This window comes from Scardinius erythrophthalmus (genome assembly GCF_964197995.2).
Source record: "Scardinius erythrophthalmus genome assembly, chromosome: 2".
NCBI lineage: Eukaryota > Metazoa > Chordata > Actinopteri > Cypriniformes > Leuciscidae > Scardinius > Scardinius erythrophthalmus.
Window position 1 is genome coordinate 21872062 of NC_138222.1, and position 7379 is coordinate 21879440.

The 7379-nt window shown below is 38.3% G+C and overlaps 1 long non-coding RNA gene across 1 annotated transcript; it reads right to left on the reverse strand.

Moving 5' to 3' along the window:
* Positions 1–372: 372 nt before the first annotated feature.
* Positions 373–3813, reverse strand: LOC308687421. Its single transcript, XR_014029741.1, has 10 exons — positions 3716–3813; positions 2763–2961; positions 2576–2625; positions 2183–2254; positions 1997–2078; positions 1869–1902; positions 1699–1785; positions 1392–1556; positions 1175–1232; positions 373–1082 (listed from the first exon to the last, which is right to left on the reverse strand). It is a non-coding gene; the product is annotated as an uncharacterized lncRNA (long non-coding RNA).
* Positions 3814–7379: the final 3566 nt, after the last annotated feature.

Consider the following 7379-nt stretch of genomic DNA (forward strand, 5'->3'; position numbering starts at 1 on the left):
ATATATATACCCAGATAGCAATGAGTCGGCGGACCACCGTCGGCGCTCCGGCGGCAGTAGAAGCGGCAGAATGGCGACATCGCAAACACGTTGGACGGCGCACCGCCGGCGGCAGCCGCTCTTTAAAAGCGGCAGCCGCCTTCCTACCGCCTTCGTTCCGCGGCCGGCCCGCGGGCCAACCGCCGTCCCGCCGCCGTTATATTTAAGGCGGCCCTTCCGCGGCCCGCTGGAGGCAAGCGCTATTTTCGAGCGATCTGCCGCCGCTTATTCTGGCTATATATATATATATATATATATATATATATATATAATATTTAATATTTATAGCATGCAGTTTATCAAGAATAATTATTGCTCAAACCAGACAAATATCCATTTGGCATTTTTATTCCACATTTCAAAGTACATTAACTGTCATTTAAACAAGATGTGTCAGATCACTGAAACATAACAGAAAAATAAATAAATCAATATACTAACATGCAGGTTTCTTATTAAATTTTGGTAAAAAAACAAACAAACAAAAAACAGCCTTACAAGCATATTACAACTCTTACAATAATTGTTCATATAAAGAGGACAGCTCTAGGGTGAAAAAAATTACCTGTAAGTAAAGAGAATACTTGATACGAAATAATGTGCAGGATACCAAATAAATCAAAGTATGACATCACATTTACAAGCCATTTCTAACAATAGGTTAAGTGGTAGTAATTTATAGTAAAGCTCTGGAGTAGAATAGACCATTATAGCTGCAATGCTGACCTGTGGCACAAGGACTTACAAGCATTATTTGAAAAAAGAAAAAAAAGAAAGTAATTTCCACAGTTAGTGAGTATAGTGTGACACTTCTGACTTCTTTAGGGGTCTTGATGTTACTGACTGCAAGATAAAGAAAGGATTCCAGTTGTCAGTGATTCTGGGGTGTCAGTAGTCAGCCTAAGTGGTCGGCTGTGGGTCCCTCTCAGCTGTGCGGTGCCTTTTTCTGCCTTCACGGTCAGATGCTCCTTTCAGGTAACGCGAAACGTTAACCTAGACCGCTTCATCAGTGGCATCCTGGGTTGCCAGGTTCTTCTGGATGGCTAATTTAGAAAATACAGATCTGTCATTTCATTTGAATTGCATGAGGCCATACACATCTACTTAAATATAATTAAAAAAATATCCAACTTACTTTGAACAATGGTCTAAAGGAACATGTCTCTAAAACATGCTTTATCCCCTACACCGAGCTGAAAATCCAAAAAAGTGTTACAAATTACATTTCTCTGAAGCTTCTCATAAATAAATAAAAAATGTGAAAGGCTGAGGATTCAGACTGTAATATATGCAGTATACAATCTTAAATTTTACTTTAGATTACTCTATGGCATTATAATCAGCAAACTTACAAATTGTTCCTGGAGCTTTTTATCCTGCTTCAAACTGTTGTCAAGACACGGCAAATCTTCCTGGGTGTGTAGGGGGAGTAACAGATCCCCTGACAGGGATGACTCCAACAGACACAACATCACCAAACTCTGCAAGACGTCACAGCATAAGGGTCTGATCTGCACCTACAGGGTTTCCCAGAATAAAATAGTCAGTCCTGGTCCCTCAACTACTAAACTATGACATTTATATCTAGGTCTACTACATGGTCAGGTAGCCCCAGTGGGAATTAAACCAACAACCACAGGTGCTGTTTGCAAGTTGTACCTGATTTCCCAGTGCAAGCAAACGTCTTCAACATTGTTTGTTGAACTTGCTTCACCTGCTCTTGAAGTGAGCCGGTGTGATCCGAAGCTACAAAATGAAAGGCATATGGTAATTTTGGACTTACATCACACACAAAAAAGTACAATTTAAGAAACAGTGCAAGTTCTCACCTGCTCGTGCATTGCTTTCCCTCAGGGCTTGGTTCTACATTTAAAAAATAAAATAAAACAAACAACTAAAGGCACTATTTTCAATACTGTTAAAACACTGGACATTAAGACATAGGGCTAGAATATACCTTCACAGCTGAAAACTTCATGCTTGACACAAGATGCCATTGGAGTACAAGGGCCAACAATAGAGCAATGACTTTCTCCCTCCTATTGATAATCATTGACATGTAAAAATATGTTTGAAGTTATTGCATACATTTAATGAATTGGACTTAAATGTAACACTTAGTTAAGCGCAACATATTACATACCTCCAGAGTTTTCACCCATATGCTGCCAGGGTAAATTTGCTGCCGGGGGTGTAAAGCTTAGTACTTGATGAGCTGGGGAGCAAACATAACAGCTTTAATTTCAATGCAGAGTATTGCTAGCCTGGTAATACCAAACTCTGCTACTTCGCTTTGCTTCGTAGACAGAGTCTGGCATGGCATAATTGAAAAGTGTTTTCTTTTTTTGTGGGGGGGGGGGGGGGGGGGGAGATGAGGAGCGCTAGAGTAAAACCCTGCTCCTCTATTCAATATTCCCTTTCACTTGGAAATATGTCAACACTGGAGAAAAGTCGTTTGTAACTTCCAGTTCATGCCAACTTTAAATAGAAGCAATAGTTTCCAAGACAAAAAAACTTCACAAATAACATCACTTACTTGTACTCAAACTCTTGGCGGATTCTGGATTACTGGGGAGAAACCTGGTTCTAAGAAAGAGGAAACAGAAATTTGATGATAATAATAATAATAATGAATGAAAGATTCCGTTATCCACAATAAACAGACAAATAAATTACACAGATGAAATAAAGGAAAATCAAATGTACAAGTCAGACCCATTTACCTGCTCCCTTCATGAACTTAAAATGATGTTTCTCCCAGGTGCTGTGTGGAGGTGTGCAGCGGATGGCTAAATTGTTCCTTTGTCTTTTTTGCGGAGGTTAAATGGGGGCCAATGGCACATGCCCTTCGTTGAGCCACTCTTGCGGAACCACTGCAAATGGCAGATCCTCCTTGTTGATAAACTGAACAATGTGAAGCATCTAAAATAGAAGACACATTAGCATAAAGTATACTTTTTGATTTTTTTTTTCAGGCAAAATCAACAACATTAAAATGCTCACCCCTTCGAAAAAGCAGTAATTTTCACAAGTGGATCAACAGAAAACCATGTTCAGACAAACAAAATCATATAAACAACCTACATCGTTATTTTTGTAAGATAACACCAAAAGTTAAACTAGTCTTTCTAGATGTAAAGTTTGGCTACCTACTGTAGCTAGATACATTTAACATGTAAGGTTAGAACATGCTTGAACTCAGTGTGTAAAAAAGGTGAAACAGCATGTGGTAGCGAACACTCTAATCTAGACTAGCAGCATAATTATGTTTAGTTAGAAAACAACACAAGTTATACTGATCAGTCTTTCTTGTCGTGAAGATTTTGCTAACGTTACCATTCCCACGTAGGCGGCAGAATAATTGTCCGTAGTTCAGGAACTGTAACGTTAGTTCATTCGACTGACCAATACTATCTTAAACCACATGTACTCACACTTGTATAAACATACATAACAGTTAAACATACTTAGAAGAAGAAAAAAACTCAACGCCAGGAAGAAACTAAGTAACGTTAGCCTAGCTATGGCGGAAACATGGCGGAAACTTTGCAAACAAGGCTAACTTACTTTAGCTTGACTAGTTAGGCAAGAACAGATCTTAAGAAGAAGAACTAAAAACAATGTCAAAAATGAACATAGTAATATTGCGTTACACAAAAAGGAAAAATGTACTTACTTAAAAGATCGTATATTTCCCATACAGTAAGATATTTCCTCTCTCCAAATACTGAAACCGTGTGACGAGACGAGTAAATCTGCTTCAGTTTTTTAGGTGCTGCCCCTCTCGACCGGTGGAGGTACTTCTCTGTTTGTGCTTTAACACTTTCTTAAACATTTGTACAGGTCGCAAAACTCGCAATTGCAAACTGCAAAGTAATCCCTTATACATGTAAAAGGTAAAAAAAAAAAAAAAATTGAGCTTGTAAAACAATGAAAGACATAACCACAATTTCCTGGAGTGACAGAGAGACAAAATATTTATAAATATTTCACTTTATCCTTCAGGTCAGAACAGGGATTTTCATGTTTCTCATAGACATTACCATGGTTGCAAATTAATAAAAAAATATAAAGCAAACCCAAGATTTTGGCCAAGTTGCAGATGTCTTTCACTGTTCACTGATTTCAAGCATTTGAAAAATCTAACTTCATCCATTTATTCTGCTAAATATTTATTTTAAAAACTAATCAGAATCAGAAAGATATTTATTGCCAAGTAAGTTTTACAAAAGGAATTCTGTTTGGTCTATTGGTGCATCTCAAATTGTGCATAAATCAAAGAAATGTAAAGAATTGTCACCTTAAGTGAATAAAATAATTCTATATATTTTACATATTATCGCTTCAGAGTTTCAAAGTAATTTAAATGTAATTTCCTAAACCTTATCATGGAATCAGAGTCAAATCTGTTATAACCCCTAATGGCTTTGGAGCAACAACAAAAATTGATATAATTCACATAATAATTATAATCGCTTTAAATGTGAAAAGTAGTTAAGATGCTGTCAGTTTCACTCATGGTTGGTCGATTTCAAAGCGGCTTGCCGCCAGCCGGCCGCGGTTCATTTAGACGGCGGCAACCGCCAGAGAGAATGAAGTCGGCGGCAAGAAATGGGAGTGACGTATTCGGCGGCAAACGCTTCATCGCCGCCAGCGGGGCGCACCTATAGCCGACAGCTTGGGGCCGGCGGCAAAAAGAAGCCGTGCCGATATTTTTTGCTATCTTTTTGCTATATATATATATATAGAGAGAGAGAGAGAGAGTCATTCATTCAAAATAATGTCTAGGGCGTAGACCCATCGTTCACATTTATCCCTCTAGGTTTTTGGCTTTGGGAAACGAATAAAGAATACACCCTATGTGGACGGTCATAGTGTCTGGAGTCGTTTCTGCAAGTTCCATAGCAGCAGTGTTTACTCGGCATGTTCTTATTTGAGGGATAACCGGCAGAAAACAAGCAGTACTAGCATGAATCATAAGCGAGCGCGCTTCTATGTTGACCCCCTTCCGGTTTACGTTGCTGACGTCACGCGGCCTTGCGGTCTAAAAATAGCACTCGTGCGGCACGCTATGCGCTGATTTCACGCAGCCGCCATTTTGAAATCGAAAGTGAGGCTCCGGTGGGAAAAACCCCGGAAGTAAAGATAAACAACAATGGCTTGGACTACCAACCTAAAGCTGCTGCCGCGATTTACACTTTTGGATGTTAATATCCAATATAGGATATTTATATAGTTCATTCCTGCTTCTTTTTTTACTTTCTGAATAATATAAAAAAAATATTTTATTTATAAATGAATTTCACTGTATATAGTCTAAAGTATGAAAGAAATGTATGTACAGTTTTAGAATTGACAAAACATCATTAAACACGACAATACGCCATCGCATTCACGACTCTCCTATGATTAAAGGCGACACTTCCGGTTTTCTTCCCACCGGAGCCTCGCTTTCGATTTCAAAATAACGGCTGCGTGAAATCAGCGTATTGGGAGTCAGCGCGAGCGCGTGTGTCTCGCGCATAGACTGCAAAAAAAAATAGGTATCGCGCGAAAACCAACTTGTTCTTCACACTACATTACGATTTTTAAAATAATTATTGATAACAAGATGCTAATGTTTTCTATATGATTGTGTCATAAATCTTAATGTCATAATCCAACTTCAGTCAGTCTGTATAATGCCTCCTCTTCTGTCACACCTTGTAAGAGGAAGCACATCACTTCTAAATGTATGTTCTCGCACAGCATATATTCAGTAAAATATTAAAATGTATTTATACTATCTATCTATCTATCTATCTATCTATCTATCTATCTATCTATCTATCTATCTATCTATCTGTCTATCTGTCTGTCTGTCTGTCTGTCTGTCTATCTATCAAAACATTAATATTTTGTAATGGTGACATGAAATACCAGTTTCTCTAGAAGATATAGCTGTTAATAGAAAATCAGACAAATCTCAAATAGCCTATAGACCCTTTTACAGTTGGTAAACACGGTGACGTATTTGTGTGGGCGGAGCTTAGCTGGAGGCAGAAAGATCCCTCTGGCCGCTTCACTAACGCTAGTTTGCCAGTTTTGTTAGCTTGTTTTTTAACAATGACTGGAGAAAATCCGATTTTGTCTTAATGTGCAAGGTCACTCACTGTCCAGGACGCCGATTGTTATTTGCAAAAGTTAATTTTAACGGACGGAACCAGATGACCGTACACGCTCAGTCAATGGACGAACTGACAGGATTAACGTTAACGCTCCCTCCGGTTGAGTGGCCTGACTTCTACACCTACCCGATAGAGAAACTGAGGCTAAAGAGAAACTGAGGACATATAAATATATTTAGATGCCTATAATATAACTATGTGCTGAATGGTCATGTAAAGACTTGTGTGGTTCAATCCGCAGTTCTGCCTAGCCAGCGCCAAGACGACAATGTAAAGAGTGACACTACGGTGCAATTTTAATGATATGAATATTTTCTAGAAATAAAAATTCCAGATACAGCATACTCATTTTTCATTGATTCTTGCACCCAAGAACACAACAAGATGACATTTAAAAATAAAAAGAATAATTTAAGCTCTTTATTATGTCGCCGAATCTGTGCTGGTTTGTATTGGCCGCCTCCAGTTTTCCGTTTGTTTTGCCTCCAGCTAGCGCCGTGACGTAACTGTGACGTCGGCGCAAAAGGGGTCTATAGCCTGGTGATTTGATGGGATATCATAATTTAATATCGTTGTGCCTGGTTATGGCCTCACTTTTTCCCCCCATTATGACTTGCACAAGCCCTTCTACACATAGGTCACAAGAATCAAATTTCACTTGACTATTTTTATCTAAAAGACTTGCCAAGACTTTGTGGGTGCCATGCATTTGGTCATATTCTTCTGACACCTTATAATTTTATTGGACAATCATTATTTTATTCACTAATTTTAATTTTATTCACTAGTTTTATTCACTGGTTTCTGAAAAATAGGTTTTTTTTTAAAAAACAACAACTGTAAAACCCTGGTTGCAACCATGTTAAAAGATATGAAAAATGAAGAATAAAGAGTGTATATCCTTACACATGTGTTTGCATTATGAACGAGAGAAATCCAGACAAGTCACACGCAGACATACACATTTGAACTATGTAGAAAACAAAAGATGTGAATATAAAATATTTGTGAAGATCTTTTTTTTTTTTTTTCATATTTAGAGTTACTAGAGTCTCTACTGACTGACTCTTCCAGTCGCACTCTGCACCCTCACCAGTGTTGCCTTATCATTCTGGCAATAGACATTCTGATCTCACCTTTCACCACCTTTCACCACCAGTACAAAAATAAGTA